The following is an 18864-nucleotide window of genomic DNA, read 5'->3' as shown; positions in this document are numbered from 1 at the left end:
ACAAGGAGTCAATAGTCTTGGATATTTTTTGTCAACTTGATTATTAGCAATAGTCATTTTGAAAGAAGGAATTTTAATTGAGAAGCTACCTCCATCAGATTGTCAGTAGGCAATTTTATGGCCATTTCCTTAAGGAACAATTGACATAGCTGGGCCCAGCCCACTTGTGCAGTGCTACTCCAATGAAAGTTATGCTAAGTGGCATAAGAAAGCAGGCTGAGCAAGCTATGGGGAGCACAGAAGTAAGCAGTGTGTCTTTACGGCCTCTGCTTCAGTTCTTGCCTCTAGATTGCTTCTTGAGTTCCTGCCCTGATTTCCTATCATGATAGACTGTGATAAGGATGTACAAGCCAAATAAACCCTTTCCTTCCAAAATTGTTTTTGATTATGCATTTTATCACAGCAATAGAAAGCAAACTAAGATATTGGGATCCAGGATTCGAACTTCATCTGGCCCTGGTCTCCGTGAAGGGTAAGGTAGCTAATAGAAAAAGTTTTGGTGGGAGAGTGATGACTCCTAGTTTTTCTTACTAAGGACCTGGGTCTATCTACAGGTGAGCTCAGGGCCCAGCAATAGTAGTAGATGGAGAGGCTGAGAGTCCAGCAGGCTGGTGGACTGGTTCTGGGATTTCCCACTTGGGGTTCAGGTTTGGACTCTGGGTTCAGACTCCTTATGATTGACCTTACATCAACACAGTGGCTGATAGGTGGATAGATGGAGGGTAAGACTGTAAGCATTACAGCTCAGAAGGAAAGGTATCCTGGCAGCTGGGAGCCAAGGAATACCACAAAGTCACACTTCACAACAAACCTCACACAAGAGATTTATTGGAAGGGAAAAAAAAACCAAACAAACAGGAGAGTGGCTGCCTCAGCAACTGAGAAACGGCAGCAAACTGAAGAGGATAGAGGGCTTATATAGAATTTCTTGGGAAGGGGGAGGAACTTCTCAGGGTGGAGCTTTCGGGGTGGAGATTGGTGGGATTTTATGTCCAGAGATTGGGCTTTTTAACTCTGTAGGGTGGGGGCAGGGTCCAGCAGTTAGGGCAATTAGAGTGTTCTGTGGGTGGAACCTGGCAGTTAGAGGTCCTTGGGGGAGGGGCTTGGCCACTCCTGTGGCTTGAAAGGCTTACAAGGGGCCTGGCTCAGGAGGTCTCTAACTCAGGTTCTTGACTCCACATGCTCCCAGAGCCCCCAGATTCTGTTCTCTTATTTGTTGAATTTTTAAAGCATTTTTTTAGTTTCACAACAAGAACACTTCTCTTTTTTTTTTTCTCTATGGTCTGTTTTGTTTTGATATGTGGTCTCACTATGCACCTCACACTTCTCCAATTACAATCTTTCCACCTTAGCCTTGAAAGTGCTTGGATCAAAGTAGTGTACTGTTATGTCCACGTTCCTTATTATTTCTGTAAGGCTTCCTATCACCATTTTGTCAAAGAGCACATATTTGCAACTCACCCAAATATGTATGTCTAGCCATCCACAATAAACTGTACTCTCCACATATGCTCATGCCCATCCTCTTCAAATGATATTTTTTAAATGGTGGGGAAAGCACCACACAAAATATAGTATAAATCTGTTAGTTCTGTCCAGTAGCTAAGCCACAGAACCTCTATTTAAAGCCTTTTATAAAACATGACAAGCAATTGATCTAAAGAGTCACAGTAGGAGGATAATGGAGCTACAGTTTCAATAAGAAGTTTCATTTCCAGACATACCGCAGAAGTAGGCTTTTTTGAAACAGGGAGCAATATCATTTACAAGTATTGACATAAGTGTGCTATAGTGCATTCACCTCACACTTTCGAGCTGAATAACCTTCCTATTTCTTACATATTACAATAACCTCATTTTATAGAACTGCTTTTTTTTTCAGCTGAACAATAAATATAGCTTTGAAAATTCCTAGCTCTGGGATGGAGATGTTTAGAGAACAGAAATATTTTATCCCTTACAATTTATTTTAAGTCAGTGTAACTAAAATGATTTGGACATGTTAAAGATATAATGGAAGATAACAATCCAATATATTTTACCTCTTTAACCTGAACTATTTTTAGACGCAATGGTGTTCTCTTTTTTTCAGTTATCTTTTGGTAGGATACAGACAGACTCAAAACTGTTGGAAAGATTTTTTTCATTTCATTCTCTACACTGTTACAAAGGTTGAAAATTGAGGTTCTTAACAAAGACAGTAAGCACAATACTTAAACATCCACAAATTAAGCTTCTAGGACCAAATTATTCATTCGTGTTATCTGAAAGAGCTCATCTCCTGCAGCCTGCCAAATTTTCCACTTGTCTTCTTCCTGGTCCATCTCTTCATAAAACATTCCTTTTGGAAGTCAGAATGCTATTTTTGTCATTAGAAGAACTTGAAAGTAAAATTTGACATTATAAACACTTGCTTCCCATTGGCTCAGCAGTGTTTTTATTTTCTCATCAAAGACTTAATCTCAAGATTACCAATGATATGTCTTATGAAATCAACAGTCTGTACTTGATAATGACTGCTGACTTCTATAATATGTGGCAGTAGACTCACATCACAAGAAATTACAGATGTGAGTAGAGAGTAAAGCTATGGAAGCAATAAAAGAAAGTTATAAAATGTATATTATTTATTCCAGGAATATAGCAAATATACAATAATCTTTACTGAATTTGACTACCTCCTCAAACTAGTGTCATAGATATTAAATTTGTTCATACAGCAACTACTACAGGAATTCTCTTTGATATATTTTATGAATTAATTAGTCCATATTCTCTTACCAATGACAGATAACTAATAAAATTTGTTTTGGGAGCCAAAGGTTGAAGCATTGTATTAGATGGCCTTTTTGATAACAGAGGCATGAAGCTATGTGGATATCAGATGCCTAGATAAAGAAAGCTGATATATATGTGTGTGTGTGTGTGTGTGTGTGTGTGTGTGTGTGTGTGTGTGTGTGTTGGTTTTCTGGACTCTTCCCCTTTCATAAAAACACAAGTAATTCAAGCATGAAAAGTCTACTCCAATGGCTTTCATAATTCCAATCACCTCCACTGGATAAGAAAATCAATAGCCATCTTTTCCCTTCTTAATACTTCCCAATCTGGATTAAGTTCCAACACAAGTAACCTTGGGGGATGAAAAAACAATAGTGGGTCAATGTTTGCAATCACTGCAAATAATTCTGTAAAATGACTCTGTCTCTCCCTGGCCATATATTTTTTTCTTGCTATTCATGATGGACATTTTGATTATACACAAATTGTCTAACAATTACTATCTAACACTCCTCACTTGCACAAACAACCATATGAAAAAATGTTTTCTTACCTTTTGTCTTTTGAGGGAGTGTAGGAGTGCTTTACCCAGGAATGCCCTACCTTGGAATGGAATTGTTACATCAAAATGTTTATACTCACCAAATTTCTTGAATTACTGTCACATTGTCCCATGAAATAAATGTGTTGTTAATCATTGATGCCTATAGCAAACAATTCATTTCTCAGAATCTTAATTTGTGTCACTCTTAGTAAGAATATATTTTCATCTCAGTTTTAACTGCTATTACTCTTGTTATTAGTGATATACATATCTCTAAACATTTTAATATGTTTTATATATCTGAGCTATATAAATTTCAAGTTTTTACATGATAACACAGGCAAAGAGAATGTCATCTATCTAGATATAGATGTAGGTATAGATATATGATGGAGTACAACTTTACCTAACTTCCAGTGGTCTTTTGTGACTATAGTACAGGGTTTGTAGTGAAAAACTGAAGTCAGATTATGTCTGAGTGACTCAAAGAAAAATCATAAAGGTGATTTATCCTTATTGAAATATAAATTGATAAAGAAAATTACATATGATTAACGTGTATGCATTTCATTTGTGTAATTGATTGAGAAGGGTCTTTTTATGAAGCCCTGGTTGGACAGGAGCTTGATATGTTGACAAAGCTGACTCTGAACTCACAAAGGTCTACCTGCCTCTGCTTCCTGAGTATTGGTATATAAAGTTGTATAACACCACATTCAGCTAAATATATATCTTGTTAACTTTAGACAGGTTCATACAGTCTTTATATTATCACTCTAACAAAGTAACTGAACGTTTTTATGACAACCAAAATTTTCTTGTGTGCTTTTAGATGATTTTTACAAAGAGTATTTATCAACCTATGTTGAAGTGCAGGATATCAGGTTGTTAATTGTAAATTTTATCTTGTAAAGCAGATATATAGCAGTTTCATCTTACAAATCAGAAATGATATCATTAAAAAAGTTCTCCATTTACAATCTTTCTAGTCCCTGGAAATTATCATTCCATTTTCTGCTTCTGTGATTTTAATTATTCTTAGGCAACTTACTATATTTGTCTTCTTTGCCTAGCATATTGCACATAGCATAATGTTTTATGAGTTAATTCATTCATATATTTTGTGGGTAGTTCTTATGAACACTAGCAAGAATGTGTACAAATTGCAACTTATACACTATTGGTAGGAATACATAATGGTAAACTGGTAAGGAGTATAATATAGAAACTCTTCCAAAATATTGAAATAGAACTTTCATATGATTCAGCATTTCCCCTACTATATATCCAAATGAAATTGAGTCAGAAATGAAGAGACATTTGCACTCTCAAGTTCATTGAAACACAATTCATAACCATTGAAAACTGGAAACAAAACAAATATTATCTTTCATATTTATGGCCTCTTTGCACTAATTGTTTATATATACACACATGTATATATAAACCTGCACAGTCTTTAAGTCTGTATAATATTACTTATATGTAGGGATGGCTGATACTGGAATCAGATAACCAGTTAGTGTGCTCTTTCCTAGAGAATACTATTTCATGCATTTGAAAGAAAACAAGGAGTGATATATGGCATAGTTTGGAGCGAAGAAAAGGAAAGGGGAGATGATGTAATTATAATCTAGAAATTAAAAGAAATGCATTTTTTAAATTAGGATAAAGAATATATGATCATTTGCCATAGATGTAATCAGAGATCATCATGTGAACCCAATAAGCCAGCAACAGAAAGACAATTGCCATATCATCTTAATAATATGTCATATGTAAAAACTTCATCTTATAGAATTTGAGAGTAAAATGGTTTCTGTTAGAAGTCAAAGATATTCTGGAAATGGAGAAAATTTAGTTAAAGGATACTAAGAGGAATATGAAATTCTTGGATGCTGTTGGAAAGTAGGGTGAACATAGTTAATTATATTCTCTGTATTTTAAGCAGCTAGAACAACTTTGGATGCATTCATTTTAAGTGTGATACATATTTGACAGCACACACAAGTTTAATCAGGTTGAATACTACATACTATATACAAGTACAAAAACATTGCATGGCACACACAAGTATGTATAACTCATGTCTGTGTATCAGTTACAATACACTTTTATTTTTGAGATTGTCCTTTTTGCTTTCTTCCCTCTAAACCCTCCCCTATAGTCCTGTCCACTTTCCTTCAAATTTATGTCTTCTCTTTTCATCGATTGTTGTTGCATGGATATGTGTATGTGTATGTGTATATACATACATATTCCAAAATATGACCTGTTGAGTCCATACAATGTTACTTATATGTGTTTCCAGAGCTGACCATTTGGCACTGGACAATCAATTGCTGTGTTTCCCTTGGGAGGGTCAGTTCTACTCCCAGCTTTACTGAGTTGCCTGCAGTTCTTCACGTAAGGTTGAGGCCTCCTGAGCTTTTCCTCATGCAGTTTGTTGTATTCATTGTTACCTTCCTTGGTTAGCTCACATTTGAGTGGTCATGTTAATGAGACTTTGTGAGTGTAGCTTCTGATGTTACCAGCAGACACAGTTTCCCAGCAAAGTCTCTGATCCTCGGGCTCTTACAATCTTTCCACTCCCTCTTCTATAGTGTTCCCTGATCCTTATGGGTGGGAGTGTTTTGTAGATGTATCTTTTGGAACTGGGCACCACAACTCTGGATATTGGTTGGTTCTGGTTCTCTGTAGTGCTCTCTCCATCTGTTGCAAAAAAGTTTCTTTTGATGGGGGGTGAAGACTTGCATGTGGCTATAAGGAGATATGTTTATAGATTATTGTTAGGGATTATGCTGGCTTAGTAAAGTATTGGTTGTATTTTCTCCTGCAACCATGATTTCACTTGCACTGATTAGTTAACTAGGTTCCTAGTACCAGACATGGTATCCCTCTTGTTATGCAAGTCTTAATCTTAACTAGAGAGCTATTGGTAACTGCCAAGATATGTGTACCACTGCTACTCCTGTAGGTTTATCTTACTATTCTGGTCATTGATGTGGTTCATAGGCAGGTGGGCCTGTTAGTTGCCTCTCCCCTTTGGAAGCCTTTATGGTACCTTCTGGGATGATGAAAGCTAGTCCTCAAAGAAGGGACATTCAGATTAGTTTCAGCTGAGGGGCCTCTGAGCCCTGTTTCTGAAGTAGATGATATCTTCAGCAATAGGGACTTTCCTTTTATCTCTGGGGACTAACCAAGGGCAATAGAAATAGGTTGTATGTTTTTGGAGTCTCTTACACAGACATGGCTAACAACTCAAAGGAGTGCTTCTCATGTAAATTATTAGGATGTTTGTTAGAAAGACTTTGGCTCTTGGAGGGAGCACCATCAGCCCAGATGAGGACAGTTCATTTATAATTAATATACATATTTTTATATACTGAATTATGTGCATTATATGTTTTTTAGGTAAATAATAATGTGATTCCTTCAGGATTTTCCAGCCATCCATAATGTTATTTTACGTACCTATCTCCTTTTCTTCTTAGTTAATTAAAAAATATTAAAATTAAAATTAAAATTAATTAAAAATGAATTTTATTTTATATCCCAACTACATCCTCCCCTCCGTCCTCTCTTCCCACTTTCTAACTGCTCCCCCACCCCACCCCTCAATCCACCCCTCCTCAGTATTAGCTCAGAAAGGGGCAGGCCTCCCATTGGCATCAGTAAAGCATGGCATATCAAACAGCCATATGCCAAACTCTTCCCTATGTATTCAGGCTGAGCAAGGCAAGCCAGCATGAGGAATAAGTTCCCAAGAGCCAGGCAAATCACCAGGGAAAGCCCTGCTCCCATTGCCAGGAATCCCATAAATAGACCAAACTACACAACTGTCACATATATGCAGAGGGTCTAGATTGGTCCCAAGCAGGATCTCTGGTTGTTGGTTCAGACTCTGTGAGTTACCTTGAGCCAAGCTAGCTGTTTTTGTGGGTTTTCCTGCAATGTCCATGACACCACTTCCCTACTCCCTCTTGCCTGCACTCCTACAATCCCTCCTTTGGCCATGGGTCTCTGAATCTGCCTCCATCAATCACTGGGTAAACGCTCTCCAATGACAACCAGAGCACTCATGAATCTGATCAAAGGGGAAGGCTGGTTCAGCTATGCTTCCCCTGCTACCAGGAGTCTTACTGGGGCCATCTGTGTAGACTCCTTGGAGTTTCCTTTGCATTAGGCTTCTACCCAGGTCCCATAAACTCCCCCTTTTCCATAATCTCTCACATTACTCTCCCTGTCTGACCACCCCTCCAAACCAATCCCTCAAGTTTCCATGCCTACCTGCTCCCAGTCTGCCCAGAATATCGCCTCTATTTCTCCTTCCCAGGGAAATCCATGCGTCTCCCCTTGGGCCCTGCTTTATTACCTAGTCTCTCTAGGTCTGTGGACTGTAGCATGGTTATCCTTTACTTTACAGTTAATATCCACTTATAAGTTAGTACATACCATGTTTGTCTTTCTGGGTATGGGTTACCTCACTCAGGATGATTTTTTTCTAGTTCCATCCATTTCCCTGCAAATTTCATGATATCATTGTTTTTAACAGCAGAGTAATATTCCATTGTGTAAATGTACTACATTTTCTTTATCCATTTTTTGGTTAAGGGTAATCTAGGTTGTTTCCAGGTTCTGGCTATTACAAATATTGCTGCTATGAAAATAGTGAGCAGAGCTCCCATCCGGCCCAGAGTACCCATCTGAACCAGAGGTGAGTGACTGGGTTCATACCCAGGGAGGCCTGCTTCTAGGTCCCATTACTGGGCCCCAGCCATTCCCAGGGAAGACCTGCCCAACTCGGCCCCAGTTGCTGAACAGCAGGTAGGGCTCCCTTGGGAAGGTTTCTCTTCTCCAAACACCCCCAGTGGACCCTGTAATCTACATGCCCTGACCCAACACTCATCTGGTCAAGACCCCCACCACTTTTTGAGACTTAGAGACCATCCCCCAGCTCTCATCTGGCCCAGAGCTCCCATTAGACCCAGAGAGCTCCCATTGGACAAAGAGAAAGAGAGAGCTCTCATTGGACAAAGAGCCATCATTGAACCAAGAGTAAACTCACAAGACAAGGAATCTGCCAGCCCTGATAAGACCAAGGGTGGCCTTCTGAGAAGTAGAATCTACCACCTCTCATTGGACCAAGAAGGGCTTCCTGAAATGCAGAATCTGTCAGCTCTGACTGGATCAAGAGCTCTGGATAAGACCAAGAACAAATCTGTGAGTCATAGAATCAACTAACTTGGGTTGACCCAAGGACAGCTCAATAAGACACAGAAGCTGCAAGAAACTAGACATCAAAATGCCCAACAGTCCAATTAAGAAATGGGCTATAGAGCTAAACAGAGAATTCTTAACAGAGGAAGCTCAAATGGCTGAAAGAAATTTAAAGAATTGCTCAACATCCCTAATCATCAGGGAAATGCAAATCAAAACGAGTCTGAGATACCACCTTATACCTGTTAGAATGGCTAAGATCAAAATCACTGAAGACAGCTTATGCTGGAGAGGATGTGGAGCAAGGGTAACTCTCGTCCACTGTTGGAGGTAATGCAAGCTTGTACAGCCACTTTGGAAATCAATATCATGCTTTCTTAAGAAAATTGGGAATCAATCTACTCCAAGACCCAGCTATACCACTGTCGGGCATATACCCAAAAATGTTCAGTCATACCACAAGGGCTATGTTCATGTCAGCATTCTTTGTAATAGCCAGAACCTAGAAACAACCTAGATGCCCTTCAACTGAAGAATAGATAAAGAAAATGTGGTACATATACACAATAGAGTACTACTCAGCAGAGAAAAACAATGACATCATGAGGTTTACAGGCAAATGGATGGATCTAGAAAAAATCATCCTGAGTGAGGTAACCCAGCTCAGAAAGACAAATATGGTATTTACTCACTCATAGGTGGATACTAGATGTAAAACAAAGGATGACTAGACTGCTACTCACAACTCCGTGGAGGCTACCTAGCAAAGAGGACCCTGAGAAGGACACAGGGATTGCCCAGTCACAGAGAAATGGATGAGATCTACATGAGCAAACTGGACATGAGTGGGGGTAATGAAGGGCAAGGGTCGAGGGAAAGAGAGCTTAGGAGAGCAGGAGATCCCAGCTGGATCAAGAACAGAGAAGGAGAACAAGGAAAGAGAGAACATGACAAATGAGGATCCCATGGGAATAGGAAGAAGCAAAGTGCTAGAGAGGTCCCCAGAAATCCACAAAGATACCTCTACAGTAGACTACTGGCAATGGTTGAGAGAAAGCCCAAACTGACCTACTCTGGTGATTGGATGGCCAAACACCCTAACTGTTGTGATATGACTCTCATCCAGTGACTGATGGAAGCATATGCAGAGATCCACAGCCATGCCCCAAGTGGAGCTCTGGGAGTTCAATTGGCAAGAGAGAGGCAGGATTGTATAAATGAGAGATGTTGAGACCGTGATTGGAAAAAGCACAGAGACAAATAGCCAAACTAGTGGAAACACATGAACTGTGAACCAATAGCTGAGGAGCCCCCATGAAACTGGATCAGGCCCTCTGGATAAGTGAGATAGTTGATTAGCTTGAACTGTTTGCAAGGCCCCCAGGCAGTAGGACCAGGACCTGTCCTTAGTGCATGAGCTGCCTTTTTGGAGCCTAGGGCCTATGCTGGGACACTTTGCTCAGCCAGGGTGAAGGGAGGAGGGGACTGGACCTGCCTCAACTGAATCTACCAGGCTTAACGGAATCCCCAGGGGACCCCTTGCCCTGGAGTTGATAGGAATGGGGGTGGATTAGGGGGAGGGCAGGTGGGTGCAGGAGGAGGGAGGACAGGGGAATCCATGGCTGATATGTAAAATTAAATTAATTATAAAATTTTAAAAAAAGAAAGAAAGAAAATAGTTAAGCAAGTGTCCTTGTGGTATAATTGAGCATGCTTTGGGTATATGCCCAAAAGTAGTATTGCTGGGTCTTGAATTGGATTGATTCCCAGTTTTCCAAGAAACTGACATATCAATTTCCAAAGTGGTTGTACCAGTTTGTACTCCACCAGCAATGGAGGAGTGTTCCTCTTGCTCCACATCCTTTCCAGCATGAGGTGTCACTCATGGTTTTGATCTTAGCCATTCTGACGGGTGTAAGATGGAAACTCAGTGTTGTTTTGATTCACATTTCTCTGATGGCTAAGGTTGTTGAACATTTCTTTAAAAGTTTCTCTGCCATTTGAGATTCTTTTGTTGGGAATTCTCTGTTTAGTTCTGTACCAAATTTTAAAATTGGATTATTTGGAGTTTTGATGTCTAGTTTCTTGAGTTCTTTATATAGTTTAAAGATCAGCCCCCTCTCTGATGTGGGGTTGGTGAAGATCTTTTCTCATTCTGTAGGCTGCCATTTTGTCTTATTGACAGTATCCTTTGCCTTATAAAAGCTTCTCAGTTTCAGGAGGTCCCATTTATTAATTGTTGCTCTCAGTGTCTGTGCTACTGGTGTTATATTCAGGAAATAGTCTCCTGTGCCAATGCATTCAAGGCTACTTCCCAATTTCTCTTCTATCATGTTCAGTGTAACTGGATTTATGTTGAGGTCTTTGATCCACTTGGACCTGAGTTTTGTGCAGGATGATCAATATGGATCTATTTGCATTCTTCTGAATGCTGACATTCAGTTTAACCAGGACCATTTGTTGAAGATGCTTTCTTTTGTTTTTCTATTGTGTATTTCTGGCTTCTTCATCAAAATCAGGTATCCATAGGTGTGTGGATTTATCTTGGGGTCTTCAATTCTATTCAGTTGATGAATGTGCCAAAAGCATGAAGTTTTTTTTTTTTTTAATTACTTATAGCTCTATAGTACACCTTGAAATCAGGGATGATGATATCTCTGGAGGTTCTTTTTTTTTTGGTACAGGATTGTTTTATCTATCCTGTTTGTTTTTTTTTCATATAAAGCTGAGTGTTGTTCTATCAAGGTCTGTAAAGTGTTGTGCTGGAATTTTGATGGGATTACATTGAATCTGTAGCTTGTTTTTTATAAGATGGCCATTTTTACTATGCTAATCTTACCAATCCATGAGCATAGGAGATCTTTTCATCTTCTGTCATCTTCTCCAATTTCTTTCTTCAAAGACTTGAAGTTCTTGTCATGCAAATCTTTCACTTGCTTGGTTAAAGTTACCTCAAGATATTTTATAATTTTGGTGACTATTGTGAAGGCTGTTGTTTCCCTGATTTCTTTCTCAGTCCTTTTATCATTTGTATGTAAGAGGGATACTGATTTTTTAGTTAATCTCGAATTCAGCTACTTTGCAAAAGGTATTGATCAGCTGTAGGAGTTCCCTGGAATTTTTTGGGTCTTGTATGTACACTATCTTACCTGCAAACAGCAATACTTGGACTTCTTTTCAAATCTGTATCCTCGATCTCCTTCTGTTGTCTTATTGCTCTAGCTAGAACTTCAAGTAGTGTGTTGAACAGATATGGAGATAATGGACAGTCTTGTCTTGTTCCTGATTTTAGTGGAATTCTTTTAATTTCTCTCCATTCAATTTGATGTTGGCTGTCATCTTACTGTATATTGCTTTTATTATACTTAGGTTTGTTCTTTGTATCCTTGATCTCTCCAAGACTTTCATCATGTAGAGGTATTGGATTTTCTTAAAGGCTTTTTTAGCATCTAATGAGGTGATCATGTGGGTTTTTTTTCTTTCAGTTTGTTTATACAGTGGGTTACATTGACAGATTTTTATATGTTGAACCATCCCTGTATCTATAGTATGAAGTTCACTTGATTGTGGTGGATGAACTTTTTGATGTGTTCCTGGATTCAGTTTGCCAGTATTTTACTGTGTATTTTTTCTGCCAGTGTTCATGAGTGAAATTGGACTATAATTCTCTTTCTTTGATCTTTGTGTGATTTGGGTATCATGGTAACTGTGGTCTCATAAGAAGAATTTGGCAATATTCCTTCTGTTTCTATTTTGTGAGATAATTTGAGGAATACTGGTATTAGCTCTTCTATGAAGGTCTGGTAGAAATCTGCACTAAAACTATCTGGTCCTGGGCTTTTCTTGGTTGGGAGAATTTTAATGACTCTTCTATTTCCTTAGGGGTAATAAGTCTGTTTAAATTCTTTGTCATATCTTGGTTTAATGTGGGTATGTAGTCTCTATCAAGAAATTTGTCCATTTCTTTTAGATTTTCCAATTTTGTGGAGTACAGGTTTCTGAAATATGACCTAAAAATTGTCTAAATTTCCTCAATGTCTGATGCTATGTTCCACTTTTTGTTTCTGGTTTTATTAATTTGGGTATTCTCTCTCTGTGTTTTAGTTAGTTTGGATAAGGGTTTGTCTATCTTGTTGATGTTCTCAAAGAATCAACTCTTTGTTTTATTGATTCTTTGTATTATTCCCTTTATTTCTATTTTATTGATTTCAGCCCTCAGTTTGATTATTTCCTGCCATCTAGTCCTTGGGTGTGTTTTCTTCTTTTGGTTCTAGAGCTTTTATGTGTGCTGTTATCACTAGTATGAGATTTCTCCAAATTCTTTATGCAGGCACTTAGTACTACAAACTTTCCTCTTAGCACTGCTTTTATTGTGTCCCATAAGTTTGGGTATGTTGTGCATTCATTTTCATTAAATTCTAGGAAGTTTTTCATTTCTTTATTCATTTCTTCCTTGACCCAGTAGTTTAGTTAAGAGTTGTTCAATTTCCATTAGTTTGTTGGCTTTCTGTAGTTTGTTGTGTTTTTGAACTCCAACTTTATTCCTTGGAGATCTGATAAGATAGAGGGGGTTACTGTGGAATATTCCTTTACACTATGAATATATGTCACTGCGATTGGTTTAATGAAGAAGCTGACTGGCCAAAAGCTGGACAGGAAGAGCTTAGGTAGGACCTTGAGACAAAAGGAGATCTCGAAGAAGAGGAAGTGTCTCAGAATCATGAGGACATGTGAGAGGAGATGAACTTATCATACTGAGAAAAGGTACCAAACCAAGTGGCAGAACATAGATATATGGGTTAATTTAAAATGTAAGAGTTAGGTAGTGACAAGCCTGAGATATTGTCCAAGCATTTATAATTAATATGTCTCAGTGTGGTTATTTGGGAGTGGCTGCCAGGACACAGAGAAACTTGGCCTACAGATTATTCTAATTTTTTGTATCTGGAATGACTTGCTTTGTGACTGAATATCTGGTTAGTTTTGGAGGTTCCATGAAGTGCTAAGAATAAGGTATATTCTTTAGTGTTTGGGTGAAATGTTCTGTCTATATCTGTTAGGTGTATTTGAGTCATAACATGTGTTAGTTCAGTTATTTCTCTGTGTAGTTTCTGTCTTGATGACCCATCCATTGGTGAGAGTGGGGTGTTGAAGTCTCCCACAATTAACGTGTGGTGTTCAATATGTCATTTTAGCTTTAGTAATGTGTCTTTTACAAATGTGAGTATCCTTGTATTTGGGGCATAGATGTTCAGAACTGAAACATCATCTTGGTGAATTTTTTCTTTGATGAGTATGAAGTGTCCTTCCCTTATCTCTTTTAATTAATTTTGTTTTAAGTCTGTTTCATTACATATTAGGATTACTATACCAGCTTGTTTCTAGGTCTGTTTGACTGAGTATGTATCATGTTTGTATTTAGTTCTTGTTTGTAGATTTTATGTGAAATAAACTAAGGATTTGAAGTACTTGGAATGAGGCCTGACAAAACCATATCATATCAAGAAATATTATATCATCAAGTCATTATTCCACAGTGTTATGAAAATTTCTCTGAAAAATAATTATAAACTCATATTTATTCCATCTCAACCCACAAATTATATCAGTACACTATTGTTACACTAGAAGTTAATAATTAGAAACAAGTTACTAATTTTATTATTTACAATTGATCACAAAAGACACATTGCTTGATGAGGCATTGAATGATTGGTATGGTGTAAAGGTCAGTGAACTAACAAACTTTAGATTCTAAACCAGCTATGATGGTAGTTTTATATTTGTTTTTGAAATACATTTAACTTCAGATCTGCCTTCTGTGGAATGAGGAGACTGAAGTAAATGATCTTAAGGTTTTTATTATCTCTATTATTTTCTGAAGATGAAAGCACTCTTTAGATCATCCATGATTTCCCTTACTCTCTATAGTTTTCTCTGAGCCTATCCTGCAATCTTATACAAATTCATATTTATGAACCTTTCTTACCCTGTCGTTAAAGTAGGAAGACTATTACCCTATTCATCTCACATAATTTTGTGATAGTTAATGCATAATGACATAAACTGCTTCCCTTTAGCCTAATGTAGAGGTGGAGAGGCAAAAAAACAACAAAAAAAACCCCAAAAAACCAAACAAACAAACATGTAATTTGAAGCAGAGAGCTTTCCTAAGTTGATACACAGGTGAGTTGGAAGTTTAGAAGTCTTACTGATGTTGCATATTCCTTCATTTTAAATTTCCATACCAGAAAAAATGCTAAGTACATAATATAAAGAACATAGCGTAGGTAGCAGATATAATAGACTAGCAACTAGTTTCTCTGTATCTCAGGACAGAGATGAGTAGTTTTTTGATGTTAAGCCCTTTCTATTTGATGCAGGGAGGTGCTGTTCCCTTTATTATTAGATATTAAACAAAGACAGACACTGTGTGTTAATATTCTACAAAGCATACTAATTCATGGTAAAAGATGTACCTAATATGCAGTACCACATTTCAGGGAAAATAAAAATTTTGATTTGTAGTGTATTCAAAATTAGCAGTGTGCTTATCTCTATTTCTATCTGTCTTTGTCTTCCTTTCTTAATACATAGAAACATGAATATCTCCCACAATCAACCAGCACTTTCTTTACATAAAACTCTCTACCCAAACTCTACCTAGCTTTAAACTTCATCTTCCTGCAACTGGTGACCTAACTCAGTAATTGATGGAGGAATAAAGAGAAGTTCATCACTAAACAAGAACTGTTTTAGCTAACATAATTCATTAATAATGAATATCATCATTCTAATTATAAGAAATGATTAGTAGCTTTTCTTTACAAAGGCTCTTTACCTTTGGTTAAATTACACACTGAGAAGAGATTGATCTTTCACAAATGGAACTGAAGAAGTTAGTATAGGCAAGCATCATGACACACACCACAGCATTTTGTTTTATCGAAGCCTAATGGGTAGATTTGAAGAATGATATTTCCTACCTGGACTCTATCCCAAAAGGACATTTAGTCTCTTCAGCTGCTTCCCTGGAAGATAATATATCACAGGCTCACAAATTGCCTTTCAAAAGCTAGGTTTTCGTTGTTCTCTTTGCTGGGGCTCCATATGTAGGTAGAAATGTTAACAGCATTGCAAATATTCTGAGTCAACAAACAATGTCACTGGGCATGACATTTCACATCTTTCAGAGAAGCCACACTCTGACTCTGTGTCCTAAACATACTATCTTTCAATGCTACAATGTAGCCCTGAGGGAAAAGATAGAAATGAGTATTAATTTTACTTAAAATTATTTTGTATATTCCCCAATATTGCCAAAAAGTTATCCAAATCATTCATTTCCTATACATTTGTCCATCACAACTGCACTGCCCCATTTACATGTTTGAGTGTATTTCTCTATATATAATGTACTGGCTGGTTTTGTGTGTCAACTTGACACAAGCTAGACTTATCAGAGGAAGGAGCCTCAGATGAGGAAATGCCTCGATGAGATCCAGCTGTAAGACATTTTCTCAATCAGTGATCAATGAGAGAGAGTCCAGCCCATGGTGGGTTATGCCGTCCCTGGGCTGGTGGTCCAGGGTTGTATAAGAAAGCAGGCTGAGCAAGCCATGGGAAGCAGGCCAGTAAGCAGCATTCCTCCATGGCCTCTGCCTCAGCTCGTGTCTGCGGGATCAAACCTGCCCTGTTTGAGTTCCTGTCCTGACTTCCTTCACTGATGAACAGTAATGCTGAAGTGTAAGCCAAATAAACCCTTTCCTCACCAATTGGTTTTTTGGTCATGGTGTTTCATTGCAACAATAGAAATCGTAATTAAGACAGGGCTCTACGTGTCTTTCGTGGGAAATTTCCTGCTGCACAGAAAGTCGTGTTAAATTCTGTGACTAACACAGGAGAACCAGTGGTTAACTTAGAAGACATTTCTTCAGCCAGTCTTCTCAGTCTCCCTTTTCTCTGTTCCAGTTGTAACATAGCAAGAGCAAACTGTGTTCTTATATCTGATATTTATGTGCTTTAGTCTTTTATCCATAAATCAAATGAAAATGATATAAATGATAATATTATAATCTGGCAGTTTTATTATGGTTATGTAGTAAATTGATGTTTAACATTAAAATAATGTTTGACACATAGGTAGAGACAAATATTTCACACGTGTTATATTGATAAATAACTCTCATGCTAGTTTTGGTTTTCTGAAAAGTAGAATGAAGCATGCTAGGGACTTTGGAAGAACAGTGGAGAAGAGAGCAAGCAGAAGAAATAGAAAGGTGTCACTATTCAGACAGTTGTGTGGAGGAAGGCAGAAAGATTGATTTTTCTACACAGATATATTTGCAGTTTAATTCCAACCCTGGAATTAAAGTTGCCTATTAAAGATATCTAAGACTGAGATCATACCATTGTTTCTTGTAAAGCTTAGTTACTGGGCATTTGCAGCCCCTAGGAAAGATGGTTGGATACAAACCTGGGGATGGATTTCATAGAACAACATTTAGAGCAAAACTTCATGAATGTTAAGAAACAAATTTAAACAATATGTGTAAATTTTAATCCTCATATGCCAAATAATAGAGAGAAAGGAAAGAAAAACAGTGTGTGTAAATGTCAAATGGTCTTCAAAGTCAAAAGGGATATGACAAAACATCAAATATTCAGCTACATTGAGGAAATGTCTCTCCTGAAATTTATATATCTCAATGATTTTATTGTAATTTAATAGAGGATATAACAGACAGGAAGGAAATTCAAAGCAAGCGGAGCTATTTAGCATGGAAGAAACTATAGACTTAATTCCCTTTTCTGACATATTTTCTATTGGTTAATGCAAGCCTGTTTACTACACTGATGCATGAGTGCAAAATGTCATGCAAGCACATCTAGTATTTATTTTGTTGACACTAGATTCTGGACTCTGTCTATAACATTGTGCAAAGGAAAATTTGGCAGCAGCAAAAAAGAACACTTTATGTATTTTCTGTCTTTCACAGGGATTAGGATATCAATATAAGGAGTTTCTAGCATGACTGAACACAGGAGATGTTAATTTAAAGGCTTAATGAAGGGGATAGATTTTTTTTTTAGTTCATTGCATAAGGACATGGTGCAATACAGACCGTGTTTCACAAGAATTAATACTGTATCAATTTCTCAGCTGTTATCACTGTTCTACAGAAAAACAGTCTCTAAATAGCGTACATCTGCATTTTCAATAATTTCTCTGAGGGTCACACGCAAACAAGTGATATAGTAATGTTTAAGTGTTTTTTGTTTTCTGCATATGGGTATTTTGGCTACATGTGTGTCTGTGTACCATGTGTGTGCCCGGCGCCACAGAGGCTAGAAAAAGACATCAGATCCTCTGGAACTGGATTTATAAATGGTTGTTTACAACCATGTGGGTGCTGGGAATCAAATACAGTTCCTCTGGAACTGTTGCTAGTGCTTTTTTACACTGATCCCTCTCTCCAGACCCATCTACCAACTGTCCTGAACAATCTCAACAGCAGCATCAAAAATAAAGTATAAAAATAAGTTTTCAAAACATTACCTATTCAGTTTCAAATCAGTGAATCCCTGAAAGAAGAAAACAAATGAAGTTCTTGCAAATCTCCTTATAAGACTTTCTAGATCATGGACAAAAACCCATACAGAGCCCAGACAACTAAATGAGGAAGCAAGAGATGAGGATTTAAGGAAAGGCAAGAACAATAAAATAGAGTTTGCAAGACAAGAATATATGAAAAAGGGAGAGAAATATAGAGAATCTAGAAGTGTATCTGGTGAACTGAGCTGAGCACAGATGCGTTTGAAGAGACAATGTCCTGAAATTGACCCTATGATAATGTTAGAAGCACAATATCCAGGCTACATTTTGAGAAATGTGCACTGCAACAATCTTTACTTGGATATTCATTGAGAGTTCTATAGCTAGTTAGAAGGAACTTACTTGAGTAACTCTTGAATGGATGTTATGCTAGTCCTGTTTAACAAATCTTAAGATCAAATTTTTTGGGGAAAATCAGGCTTCCTCTCCCCAATTTAACTATATTATAAAATAAAACTTAAGATTATTTTTATTTATAGAAATTGAATTGATGGCACCTGCCTTTAGTCCCAGTACTCAGGAGGCAGAGGTAGGTGGGTCTCTGTGAGTTCAAGTCCAACCTGCTCAATAGAACAAGTTCCAGCTAGGGCTAAACAGAGAAACCCTGTCTCGAAAAACAAACAAAAAATCAAAAAAAAAAAAAAAAAACCCGTGTAGAATTTGCACTTCTAAAAGGTCTTATTTAATAAAAAAACATGGAGCCAGA

The sequence above is a fragment of the Onychomys torridus genome, chromosome X (assembly GCF_903995425.1).
Source record: "Onychomys torridus chromosome X, mOncTor1.1, whole genome shotgun sequence".
Taxonomy (NCBI): Eukaryota; Metazoa; Chordata; class Mammalia; order Rodentia; family Cricetidae; genus Onychomys; species Onychomys torridus.
This window is presented reverse-complemented; position numbering follows the sequence as displayed.